Source organism: Pleurodeles waltl, chromosome 3_2 (genome assembly GCF_031143425.1).
Source record: "Pleurodeles waltl isolate 20211129_DDA chromosome 3_2, aPleWal1.hap1.20221129, whole genome shotgun sequence".
NCBI classification, from domain to species: Eukaryota; Metazoa; Chordata; class Amphibia; order Caudata; family Salamandridae; genus Pleurodeles; species Pleurodeles waltl.
In genome coordinates, this window is record NC_090441.1 from 54,668,563 (window position 1) to 54,682,529 (window position 13,967).

Below are 13,967 nucleotides of genomic sequence, written 5' to 3' on the forward strand. Positions count from 1 at the left end.
CTTCTCACGCCACTGAGGGCGCTCTGGGTCTTTAGTCCATCCGACTCCTATTGGCGTTTATATGAGTCTTTGGCATCTTGTAAAATTGACGTTTTAACAGGGTTCCAGTAGCCTAGGGCAATAATTACCAAATGCATGCAGTCTCCTAAATATTGAAAAACACCTATACAGAGTGTCTTTACAATGTCAAAACTGTCCCTATTGCCAAATATGGGGCACTTTTTTCAGCCACCTGATTCACTAATTGTGACCCCTGAAACTTGGTTACAGGGCTTATTGTCTGTCCCTGTCCTACCCAGCCTTTTTTAAATTGTATTTATTGATTTTTTTAAGTAGAAGTACAACAAAACTTCCATCACTTACAACATTTCAACTTATAAACCGGGGAGAGCATACATGTCGCTTCACAATCAACATTTCGATGAGGGGCTGTGTGTTCATTTAAGTATGTCCTCATAATACACAGCTGCTTAACCTTACACACTGTTCCGCAGCATATAATTGTACACTTTCTCCCATAGTCCGGATTTAAGGCTTGGATTAAGTTTATAGTACTTAATAGAGGATCTCTTCCTCAAGTATTTTGCCCATTTCAGTCAGTATTCCTGTCCAGTATACACGTATCACCGGGCATCCCCAGAGGGTATGATAGAAGCTCCCCTCTTGCAAGGCATTGCGGGGAGGATGCCCTTCCCATTCTATGCAAATGCACTCTATCATAGTAAATTCTATGAAGTATATTGAACTGAATGAGGCGGAGTCAGACTTTGATTGCCACTTCTCTCAGGGAACATTAGTGCGGCCGTCCAGTCAACAACCTCCAACTCGCCCACATCCCCAACCCAGTGTCGTCTGAGTTTCTGCAGGTTGTCAGGCCTATTGTTAGTGAGGGTTTTATATATAGTGGAAACTGCTTTTTCAGGTATGTCCCCCATCATTAGTCTACTCTTGAGGAGAGAGTGCTCCGGCAGCTCATCCAGTAGTGCTTCCAACTGTATGTATTTAAAGAATTGTGTGTCGAGGAGTTGGTATTCTTGTTGGAGCGATTGAAAGGTTCTAAGGTCACCCCCCTCCCAAATGTCTCCGTTCTTAGTTATTCCTATGGTATCCTACTCAGTGAAGCCATGTAGTTTTCCAATTTCCTGCCCTCCCACAATGGGGTTTCTCTTGTTATTTTATTTGCCATCCTATCCGCTCATTGGCTTTACGCCACACCTCTATTACCATTTGCGTGGCCGGTAGTAGAGGTCTTACTCCTGCCCCTTCATTGAGATAGTGTATATAATAACGCTTCTCAAATTGTTTTCTTTCCAGTGCGTAGTTAGGGTGAGTTCCCGCCACACATCACCAGTCATTAATGACCATTACATGGCTAGCCCAGTATTATGTACTGAGGTCCTGTAGTGCCATTCCCCCATCGTAGCAGTTTCGCTGTAATGTTTGCAGACTTATTCTGGGATGTTTCCCATTCCATAACAGCAGACAGAGTTCTCTGTCCACTGTATTAAACAGATCATCCAATAGTTTATAGTATGTATTTTGCAGGATATATAGGAAGTTGGGGAGGCTAATCATCTTAAACAGGGCTGCTCTGCCCATAAGCGTAAGGTGGAGCGCTCTTTATCTTTTTGTATCTGCCTAGAACCCGTCTGTGATCTTGCCTGTATTTTCTGCTAGGCTTCAGTCAGGGTTGCTATTTGCATAAACCCCTAAGTACTTGAAACCTGCAGACGTAACTTTTAGTTGCCCCACCAACTCACGGAGGGTTATGTTATCTGCTTGAGTCTGATGGGATGCGTAAAGTATAGATTTTGTCCAGTTTATGGTGTATCCCAAATATGTGCTGTATGCCTCAAAGGTCTGTATCGTGGCTGGAAGTGACTTAGCCAGGCGGGTGAGGTACAAAAGTATGTCATCAGCATATAAGGAAATCTTTTCCTCTCCCTGTAGTGAGCCCGCTGGCTCTAATACCTTCTCTGGCAGGGTTTTTACAGACCGTACAGGCTAACGGTTCCAGCACAATGGCGAATAAGAGAGGGACAAGAGGCCAGCCCTGCCTTGTGCCTCTACCTATGGGGAATTCTTCTGATAGCTTCCCATTAACCCAAACTGCTGTGCAGGGCTCTGTGTATAGCAGGGTCATCCATTCCATAAATCCAGGTCCAAGTCCCATTTGACGTAGGACACCCATCATGTGAGGTCAATGAAGCGTGTCGAACGCCTTTTGCGCGTCCAATGAGACAAAGACGTGCAAGTCAGGACGGGAAGCCACCATCTCCATGCAGTTATGGAGGCAGCACAAGTTTCCTCTAGTTAAACACCCTGACATGAATCCTGTTTGGTTATTGTGTACCAAGGGTGTTATTACCTTCGCGAGTCTAGTGGCAAGTATCGTAACCAAAATTTTGTCTCCACATTAAGATGATATGATCCACAGCTCATGGGGAGGCCTGCCTGGTTTGGGTATGACCACTATTGTGGTCCACCTTAAGTCCGGTGGGAGAATTTTCTCCTTTCTCGCTGCCATATGTATGTTTAGGAGATGCGGGCCGCTAGATCTGCCTGTGCTTTAAAAAATTCAGCCAGCATGAAGGTATGTGTCTATCTGGGATCGAGTGGTTAACAGTCTCTCCTTGTAAAGAGCAGTATAGAAGCGTGCCAACTCCCTCGCCACTCCCTCATCTGTGTCCCATGTCAACCCCTCCTCACCTTCTATCGGCGCCACCAATCGTGCCTCGACTTCTCTGCAGCTCAACCTTGCCAGTAATTTCCCTGCTTTATCGCCCGCTTCGTATAGCCAGTGCTAAGTGGCCAGGAAGCAGGATTTGATTTTCATCAGTGGCTAAGGTCTTATATTCTGCTGTCAAGGCTTGCATTTGCCTTATCGTCAAGGGTCTGGGGTCACGTACATTTACTGTCTCTAGGGCTGCTAATCTATCCTCTATCTTTTTGTGCCTCAAGCTTTGACCTCTTCTTATAGGTTAGCACCTTATATGCTTCCCGCAATGTTGCTGCCGAGCTAACAGTAGTTTGGTTTTCTTTAAAGTACAGTTCTGTTTCAGTTCATTCAGTCTCCACCTCCCTACGTCAGCCCATAGTAACCCTCAGAGGGGAGTGGTCAGATAAGCCCCTTGGTAGGTATTCTGCTCTTTGTATCGTTCCCACTTCTCCTGCCAATGTAAAAATCTAATCTAATCTGGAAAAGACTTTATGGGCTCCTGAAAAATAGGAGTAGCCTCTTACAGCGGGGTTATGGCACCTCCATAGATCTGTCAGCCCCAGCGTATCCGCTAGTTGCTGCAGTGGTGTTGTTCTAGCCATTGCTGTGGCCGTGCCTACTGTTCTTTCCAGTGGAGGTGCCAGTACGTCATTGAATTCACCCCCCACTATATGCAGTGCCGATTCTGTTTCTAGTAAAACATCTGCTATAGCCGTGTTTGTGTACTGCTGGGGTGGTGCGGGGTGGTGCATAGGGACAAATAACAGTGACCGCCTCTCTACCCCACAGCCCCTGCACCGCTGCATATGTCCCATTGGGGTCCAGCCATTGTTTAGTGACCTTGAAGGGTAAACTTTTGCTGGCTAGAATTGCCACTACTCTTGCGTCCAAGGCATGTGCTAGCAGTATGTACGTGCTTCGGGCCAGGAAATTACAATGGTTTCCAAGGAGGTGCGTCTCCTGCAGGAGAACTAAGTCTGGTTTCTGCCCCTTTATAAAGGTCGTTACTAATCCTCGCTTAACTTTATTTTCCAACTCATTAACATTCAATGTAAGCACAACTCTTGCATCTATCTCTGTATTATGTGTGAATATAGCAGCATATATAACCTGATTTCACATGTCCCTCGACATCTCAGTGCATCTCATGCACGACAGTGCGACTCCCAACCTCTTGTCAGACCAGTAACAGTACTGAAGAAACAATATGCACATCAGACAACTAGCCTTTCCCAACTCCCCCCTCCCTACCCTTCACACCACTCCCGCACGTATAGTGCCACATTTTCTCATGTGATCCCTTCGCTGGGTCAGGTTCAGGTTCAAGGGATCTGTAGACCACCCCTTCCCAACTATACCCTCTGGTTAAACAGATAAATTTAAACAAAATACTGTCACTCCACTCAATCCTCCCTTTCAACAGTGTCTCATAACATTGGTTGTCTATAGCCAGTGCCCACTGTCCTGTATCGCTTCTTGTCTCGAAAAGCATGCACTGCGTTCATACATACATGCCCTGAAGGAAAGAGAAAGGAGGAAGGATGGGGGCAAAGAGAAAGTGAAAAAAAGGGGGGGGAGGAATGGGGAAAATGGTATACGGAAGGGGAGGAATGAAAGAAAAGGTGTTTTTTGGGGGAAGATTAGGCGGGACACAAGTGGAGGAGAAAGAAAGGGGAGGAAGGAGCATGCGGACAAGGCAATTTCTCCAGCCAGCCTTCCGCGTCTCAGAGCTTTGGCGAGGCCCCTTCATTAATACAATTGGTTGCCTTCAACAGCTTCTCTAATCAGCATTTCCATTTCTCTTTAGTTGACTTTGCAGTATTCTGTGCAGTACATGGTAGGTGCATCTCCTCTCTGGAGGGGTTCGCATCTACTTCCAAGTCCGTTTCACAGCTTCTTTCTTCTTGGATTTGGAGGGTTCGGCTGCCCTCCCAAGGACGGGCTGACGGCCATTCTTAAGATCAGTGTCTGTTGCCGAGGATAGATTATCTGCTATGTGCTTTCCTGAAGTGAGTCCCTGGGTGCCAGCCCGGGCCCTTTTGGGATTTGTTCACCTTTTATGTTTGTGGTACGTTTCTTGGGCCTGGCTGTATTTGAGTTGCATTGCGCAAAGCTTAACCTTGACTGAATCAAAGGATCGGCGTTTCTTTTGTACATCACAGGAGTAATCTGGGAAGATCAGTATGGTGGCGGCTTCATTAGTGATTTTGTCTATTTTACGTGCCTCTTGGAGAATAATGCCCCTCTCATGGTAATTCAGGAAGTGCGCTATCAGGGCTCTTGGTGTTGCAACTACTGGAGGTTTCGGAACCAGTGCTCTATGGGCCCTCTCTATCACAAAGCATGTGGAGAAGCCTGCAGCGGGGAATTGTGTTTTAAGCCAAGTCTTGCAAGAATTCAGGGGCATTAGTCCCCTCTTCCCCCTCAGGAAAGCCCACAAAGTGCAGGTTGTTTTGCCGTGCACGTTTTTCTGCATCGTCTACCCACCAGAGGAGGTCTTCCGTCGTTGCATGTATCGACTGCAGTTCCGCCCCATGTTCATTAGTCGTGTCTTCTAACTCAGTAATCCATTCCTCCGTTGCATAACTCGCTCTGCGACTTTGCGCACGTCTTGTCTCAGCAGTGAGAACTCCATTGCCACTCCATCAACTTTGGTTCCCAGGGATGTTCTGGATTTTTGTGTGGCCAGCAACAAGTCTGCCGTATCTGGGGGCTGCACATAGGAGTCAGTTCGAGTATTGTGTGGCCAGCAACAAGTCAGCCGTATCTGGGGGCTGCACAGAGGAGTCAGTTCGAGTAGGCGAGCCCATCGCCTTGATATATTTCTCTATCTTACCCTGCTTGGGTGGCTTCAGCTCCTTATCCTTGGCCATATTATAATGTGGCATATGAAGGAGGGGATTGCCCCCGTTGTGTCAGGTCTGCTTCAAGTTGAACAGTGCCTCTCTCGGGGATCGCTGTCGCTTTGCGCTTTAGGATGTCATGTTCATCTCCTGACTGCCACCCCCACATGCGGCAAGTCAGACCTCCTATGCACCACCCCGGGCGCAGGTGTCTCCTTCAACGGTGTGCAGCTCTCACCCCTCTGCCCCCACTGCCGCTTTGCTTCCTTACCGGAATGTAGATCTGAGTTCTGGATCTCATTCACTGTTGGCCTCCCTTAGCACTCTGTCTGCCGCCTTCAATCTCCTGCCTCTGTTTTCCGCTCTCGCAGCTCCTGATTAGGACAAGCGAAAGCCCGCTCCTCCGGCTCTCCACCCCGGGAGTCTCCAGCGCTCCCCTCTCAAGGCTCCAGTCACTCGCCCCCCCGCCAGTCTCACCTGCCAGCGGCACCACTCTGAGCCTATGGTGACCACTCAAGGCAGTGCAAATGGCAGCCCAGCTGCGCGGCTTCTCCGCTCCAGTCCGCAACCTCTCATCTCCTCAGCCAGTCGACTGCCTTTCCGGCCTCCCTGACCTCCCAGGATTCAGTCTCTGGTGCGGTTCCCGGGTTTTACTCTCCCGGCGGCCAGCTCCTTCCACACCTTACAGCCTTCCCGGGTCTCGCCGCCATTTTCCACCTGGGACCGTGGCTTCACAAGCACCTCCTTCCCTCGCTCCCATACCTGTGCTGCCAGTCCTTAGCTTTTTCCCCCTGGTTTTCACCTCCAGGGGCTTCGGTCAGGGACACATCTTTTGTTTTGAAGGCAACGATTACTGCAGGATATCAGCGGTCCCGCCGGAGCTCATTGCAGACATGTCTAGCCCGCCATGTTGTAGGCCACGCCCACCCACCCAGTCTTTTAACATGGAAATGGCCTTATTAATTTTCATCTGCGAGTATTGTTGCACTCTTAAATATCGTCAAAGATATATCATTGTCTTTCCTTAAGGACCCGTGATGGTGGGAACAGTCTTCTCGTCTACATTTTGACTTAATTCTGTGTGATTTTTTCATTATTTTTTTTTTTAATGTATTTTAGGTTTTTGAGGCTATCCTTTCATTTGGGCGAGATTGAAAGCTTGATTTTACATTAACTTATGTAATGTTAGCCTACAGGTTAATTTTGTTTTTAAACAAAGTCCTAGTTGGCTCTACAACTAAAGATCATTTTTTCTTTTGGATTGTTTTTCTTCTTCTGTAATCTCTGAGCTAACTCATAAATCATAACATAATCTCTCTGACAAAAGAAACATTACTACTAATTGCCTCATGCTCTCTGAGATATCAATTAGAGGCCTAGTTGTAAGGTGATTGTTGATCGTTGCAATCCATCTTTCATTTTTTTGTTTTCATGGTATTGACCAGCCCCTTAAACTGAGCTGGACTCTGGACCTTTAAAAATTATTTCTTTCAGGCCCTCTTGAATGTCATTTCAATGTTATTTTAGAAGGGGAGATTTGTGTTCTTGAATATTGAGTAGTGGTATCTTGTTCTCAGCTCTTTGCCATATGATTGGCTTATCCTGTTTTCAGTGTTTATTATTTGTAGATTTTAGTGGTGTTTTCTCAGTGTTTTCTAAAGTTATGGAAATCTGTGTTTATAGGTGTTTATTCAGCTGCCGAACTGTGGTTTTCCAGTGTTTACAAAACATGTTGCTATTTTGCAGTGATTTTTATCAGGCACATATTTCATTTATTGGAGATGTATTACTGAATATGTAGTGTCTTCCCAATGAGTGAGTCCAACGGATGTACGTTAGTATGTGCCAAGCATAGACATTTATCTACTGCTCTCACTGATACTCAGGCTCACATGCCCACTCTCACATCTCTCTACCGCACCCTCTTTCTGGGCTCTCTGGTTTACACAACTATTATAAGATTAAGAAAGTCACAAATTATTATAAAACAAGTTACCTTCAATAACGCTCTTCCTTGTAGAGGGTGTCTAGCTACAGATTCCTAACCTGCTGAATATTCCCCAAGCATGCAAATGGATCTGAAAACATTTCAGCAGTACCTCAGCATGCCAGAAGGTGAAGCAGTGCAGCTCAGCACCAATGTTGGAAAGGACATGCAGAGCCTACATAGATGCCACTCCCATCTGCTGATTTAAGTTGGTTTTGAGACTTTCTGCTTCCCCAGAGACAGAGCCCCAATGGCAAATTGGTAGACTAGTGTGTAGATTCCAAGTCTTAGGATCTTATTAATGGATAGAGTCCAGTCACAGAACGGGGAGGATAGTAGGGTTGGTTAGGAGTCTGCGGCTAGATAATCTCTCTACCAGAAAGAGCACTACTGAAGGTATGTAACTTGCTCTTCTGAAAGAGACTTCTAGTCGCATATTCCTCTCCTTTTGAATAGATACCAGAGAAGTACCTATTAGGAGGTTCTGTCTGTGGATGGACACAAACAAGAAAGTCCAGCAGGACTGAGCAGGCAAAATGCCCCTCTTGGTGAACATGACTACCTACGCAATAGTGCTTTGTGAACATTTGGCAGAATGCCCATGTAGCCGTCTGGCAAATGCCTCGGACAGGGACGTTGCGTGCTAATGCAGTGGAAGCAGCTTTGACACATGTAGAATGAGCATGTAGTCCTTCTGGGAGCTGCTTTTAGCCATTGTGTAGCAGATCTTAATGCAGAATACCATCCAGCAGGAGATGTTCTCACCAGCACTGCCTTGCTGTTTTTCACTCCCAAGCACCCCACAAGGGGCAGATGGCCCACCCGGTGGTCTTTGGCATAATCTATGTAGAAGCTTAGCACTCTCTTGGGGTCCAAGCAATGAAGTTTTCTCTTTCCATTAGAGGGGTGAGATGGAGCATGCAACACCGGCAGGGTGATTATTTGAATGACGTGGAATGGCATCACAACTTTTAACAGACTGGATGCCCAAGCTTGCAAAACCATTTTGTCTTGAAATAAGATGGTGTACAGCAGGATGACACACAGAGCTTGAAACTCACAGGCTATGCCTATGTTTTGGCAATGAGGAGCACTGTCTTGAGGATGAGGAGCCACAAGAAACAGCTGTTAAGAAGCTCAAATGGGGTGCAGTTAGATATTTGAGGACCATGTTATGGTCCCACTGAGGCATGACAAAGGGAGAGGGAGGAAACAAGTGTAACCCTTTTGCATAACAGGGGATTTGAACAAAGAGAGCTGATCTTGCAAACGCAGAAAGGCTGAAAAATACCCTTTAATTGTGCAGGGGCAAGGCCTTGCTGTGCTTAGTATAAAACAAACAATAATGTCAGAGAACTTGGCCTAAAGGTGGCCAGCCTACCGAGAACAATGTCAAGACACAAATTTGTTCCAACAACAGGCATATAGTTTTAGTCTGGTGATGTCTAACAGCCAAGATGACAACAACCACCTCCAGAGGAAGGTCAGGGGTGTTCATTTGTCTGTGTTTAATCCCCATGCATGACGTTGAAGATTGCGAAGGCCTGCTTGCAGAACTCTGCCGTTATGCTGCAACAGTGCGTTCTCCCGGAGGGGGCAGCCTAATTAGAGGACATTTTCTCAGGCTCCGGATCTCTGGATACCATACTGTCCATTTCCAATCCAGAGCCATTAGGATGATTTTGGCCTGCCCAGTCCTGATCATCTTCAGTACTCTGGACACTTTTGGTGGAACACATCTCCGAGCGAGACGCCTTGGAAACACATAGAAATGCTGACATTGCATTCTGTCTGCGATGGGGAACAGGTCAATGCAAGGTTATCCCCATTTGCGCAAGAGACCACATGTCAGGGTATAACTGCCACTTGTGACCTGTGAGATGCCAACAGCTAAGTTTCTCCATCCTGGTATTGAGTGATCCTGCCCAGTGCTTCACCACCAAGAAAATTTTATGGTGGTCCAGCCACTTGCAGAGGAACAAGGCCTCCTGGCACAGGGTCTGTGACCCTATCCCACCGGTCTGGTGCAGTATCACATGGCGGTGCTGTTGTCTGTGAGCAACTGAACCAGCCTCCCCTTTGTGGATGGAAGAAAGGCTTTCAGTGCCAAGCAGATGGCCTTCAGCTCCAGAGGATTTATATGGAGCCAGGACTCTGCCAGAGACCAGAGGCCTCTGATCCTCACCTCTCCCAATAGGCTGCCCCAACCCAGACGAGCTGCAAGAATCACTACTCTTAGCCTTGGGTGGGGAAGGTAGAGGGGATCTGCCACTGACCCAATTACAGTCTTGCAACCACCACTGCAAATCCTTTGTAGTCTCCTCTGAGATCTGAAAGTGATTGGAGAGGTCTCCTTGATGTTGGACCCACTGCAGAACCCGCATATAAGACCTGGCATGCTCGACCAGCAGGATGCACGTGGTCATCAATCAATCCTTCAGGATATTTGTAAAGAACACTTCTCACCTGTGAGGGTCTCAAGGCGCTGAGGGGAGGGGTGGGCTGCTACTGATTGAACAGCCAAGTCTTGAGAAGTTTTCTGAAGGTAAGGAGGTCCTTGGTATGACGCAGGTGGGTGGGAAGAGTGTTCCACGTCTTGGCCGGTGGTTGTTCTGTGGATCTATGGGACGGTGGCGAGGGCGAGGTCAGCGGAGTGGAGCTGTCTGGTTGGGGTGTAGAAGGAGAGCCGTCTGTTGAGGTATTCTAACCCGGTGTTGTGCAGTCCCTTGTGAGCGTGGGTGAGGAGTTTGAAGGTGATTCTTTTGATGACGGGGAGCCAATGAAGGTCTCTCAGGTGGCCTGTGATATGGTAGTGGCGGAGGATGTCCAGGATGAGGCATGCGGAGGTGTTTCCAGATGCGCTGCAGCCTTTCCTGGAGTTTGGCCGTGGTTCCTGCATTGAGGGCATTGCCATAGTCCAGTTTGCTGCTTACGAGGGCTTGGGTGACTGTACTTCTGGTTTCCGTGGGGATCCATTTGTAGATCTTTTGAAGCAGGAGGAGGAGATGGCGTTGGCTTGCTGGGTCATAGATAGTGAGGAGTCCAGGATGAATCCCAGGTTGCGTGTGTGGTCGGTGGGTGTCGGAGCGGTTCCCAGTGTTGCAGGCCACCAGGATTCATCCCATGTGGAGGGGTGGAGCCGAAGATGAGGACCTCAGTCTTGTCGGAATTCAGTTTAAGGCAGCTGTTCTTCATCCATTTGGCAATGGCCTTCATTCCTTCGTGGAGGATGGTCTTGACGGTGTCTTTGGTGAGGGAGAGGATCAGATGGGGGTTATCGGCGTATGAGATGATGTTGAGGTTGTGAGATTGGGCAAAATGAGCGAGCGCAGCCATTTAGATGTTGAAGAGGGTCGGGCTGAGGGACAAACCCTGGGGTACACCGCAGATGATTTTGGTGGCTTCAGAGCGGAATGGAGGGAGGCGAACTCTCGGAGTATTGCTGGTGAGAAAGTAGGTGATCCAGTCCAGGGCTCTGTCATGGATTCCTGCATTGCTGAGGCGTGTGCGTAGGGTGTGATGGCAGACGGTGTTGAGCACGGCTGAAAGGTCCAGGAGAGGATGAGGGCTGCGGTTTCGCCGTTGTCCAGTATGGTTCTGATGTCGTCTGTGGCGGCGATGATGGCAGTTTCGGTGCTGTGGTTGCTGTGGAATCCAGATTGGGAAGGGTCCAGAGTGCTGTTCTCCTCAAAGAAACTGGTCAGTTATTTGTTGACAATTTTCTCTATTACTTTTTTGCCGGGAAGGGGAGCAGGGAGATGGGCCTGAAGTTCTTGAGGTCCTTTCGGTCCGCCTTAGGTTTCTTGAGGAGGGCGTTGATCTCGGTGTGTTTCTAGCTCTCCGGGAAGGTGGCGGATTCAAAGGAACTGTTGATGATCTTCTGGAGTTGGGGTGCAATGACGGAGCTTGCTTTGTTGAGGATATGGTGAGGGCAGTGGTCGGATGGTGAGCCAGAGTGGGTGGTGTTCATGATTTCAATGGTGTCGTCGTTGACATGGGTCCAGGCGAGCAGGAGGCTGGTGGGTGGTGAGTCTGTGGTGTCAGTGGTTGACTGGGGGGTCTGAGTGCTGAAGCGGTCATGGATGTCTGTGATCTTGCAGTGGAAGTAGGTGGCTTGGGGGTCGCAGAGGTCTTGTGATGACAGGATGTCGTTGGAGTTGGGGTTGCAGAGTTTCTTCATGATGTTGAAGAGCTCCTTGTGGCTGTGTGCGTTGTTGTTGATGCGTTCTTTCAAGGCTGTTCTCTTGGTGGTCCGGATGAGTTAGTGGTGTCTGCTGATGGCGTTTTTGAAGGCTGTGTGGTTGCCCAGAGTCTGATCTTGGCGCCACTTCTTTTTGAGTTTTCAGCATGTTTGCTTAGATTCTTGGAGGTCGGCGGTGAGCCAGAAGGCCTTTCTGTTGGTGGGTCTGTTGGAAGGATTTTTGATTGTGCGAGAGTATTGGCACAGTCGTCGATCCATTGCCTGAAGTTGCGGGCAGCTGTGTCAGTGTCGGCAGTGTTGATGGGTGGGTTCCGGGAGAGGGTGGTGATTACTTGGTCTTTGGTGACCTTGTTCCATCTGCGGTGTGGAATCTGTTGCGGGTGATGGTGTGTTGTGGGTTTCACAAAGGAGAAGTGGATGCAGCGGTGTTCTGTCCAGTGGAGTTTGGTGATGTTGCTGAAGAAGACGTGTTTGGTGGCGAAGAAAATTGGGTCAAGTGTGTGTCCTGCGGAGTGGGTGGGTGTCGTGACGAACTGTTTGAGGCTGAGGTTGGAGTGGTTGTTGAGCAGGGTGGTGGATTTGTTATCGTTGGTGTTCTCGAGGTAGAAGTTTAAGTCCCCAAGTAGTATGTAGTCTGTGGATGTGAGAGCGTGCGCTCTGATGACGTCGGTGATGGAGTCGCTGAACTGCTGTCGGGGGCTGGGGTGTCTGTAAACAAGCGTCCCTCAGAGATTGGAGTTTGGGTCGGTGTGGATCTGGAAGTGCTGGTGTTCGGTGGTGCTGAGGGTGTCTTCGTGCTGGTCGTAATCCTGAGGGTGTTCTTGTGGACGATGGCGATACCTCCTCCTGGTTTGTTGGAGCGGTCCCTGTGGGTGATCTTGTAGCCGTCCGGAATGGCTATGGCAATGTCTGGCGCTGAGGACGGGTTCATCCAGGTCTCGGTCAGGAAGGCAACGTCTGGGGAAGCTGAGTTGAGTAGATTCCATAGTTTGGTGTGTTTGTGGAAGGAGCGGGTGTTGAGAAGGATGCATCTGAAATGGTTGCGTCCTGCCTTGGTGGGTGGGTCGTTGGCGTGGAGGCTGGTGAAGGTGCAGTTCCAGCAGGAGAAGGCTCCATGGGTGATCTGCAGGGTGACATGATGGCAGGCGGGTGAGTGGCTGGTATTGAGAGTGCGGAGTGTGGTGGCGTCGTAATGAAGATGGGTGTGGCTGCGGTGGGGGGGGCGAGAGCCAGAGGTTCCGGCGCTGGGCGTGGTCCAGACGCAGACGGGCACAGAGAGGCTTGCCTTTGGTGCACCTTTGGCGTACCAGCGGCGCGGCCGCACAGCAGCCGCCATTAAGTGGGGGGGAGAGGACAGCTGGGAGGTGGGAGCGGGGGCAAAAATGGCACGAAAAAAGAGGGTGGGCCACTGTAGCTTCAGCGGCGGGAGTGTGGCGCAAGAGAGCAGTGGGGGCAGGCCGCTGGGGCAGCAGCGGCGGGGAGAGAGAGAGAGGCAGGCGGGCAAGAGTGAGGGGAAGTGGAGGGAAAAGCAAAAGTAAAGCAAAAGTAAAAAGGGCACAGAGGAGAGCGAACTGCAAAATGGGGCATGGGGGGGGAGACGCCGAAGAGAGAGCACACAGAGTGAAGCAGAGAAAAAGGAGGAGAGAGGCAGCTTAGTAGGAAAGCGGAACTCTCCCACTAGACACCATGGATGAGGTGCAGGCAGAAGCCTGCGGGTGGAGGAGGGCCTTGAACTCCTGATAGGGGTCAGGAGTTCAGAGGGCTGTACTTAGCAGGAGGAGCCACGGGAGGCAGAGCAGCTCACTGACCAGGTCAGTTGTATTGCTCGACCAACCGTACAGCGGTCACCATTAAGTAGGGGGGGAGGAGAGGACAGCTGGGAAGTGCGAGCGGGGGCAAAAACGGTGTGAAGAAAGGTGGTGGGGCTACAGGGCAGCACCAGCGCGAGAGCAGCACGAGAGAGCAGAGGGGGGCGGGGCAGCAGCGGCGGGGGAGAGAGAGAGAGAGAGAGAGAAGCAGAATGGCGAGAGTGGGAGTGGAGGGAAAAGCAAAAGTGAAGTAGAAGTAAAGCAAAAGTCAAAAGGGCACAGAGGAGAGGGAACGGCAAAAAGGGGCACAGGGTGGCAGACACGGAAGAGAGAGCACACGGAAAGAGAAGGAGAGAAAAAGAAAAAGGAGGAGAGAGGCAGCCTAGTAGGAAAGCAGATCTCTCCCACC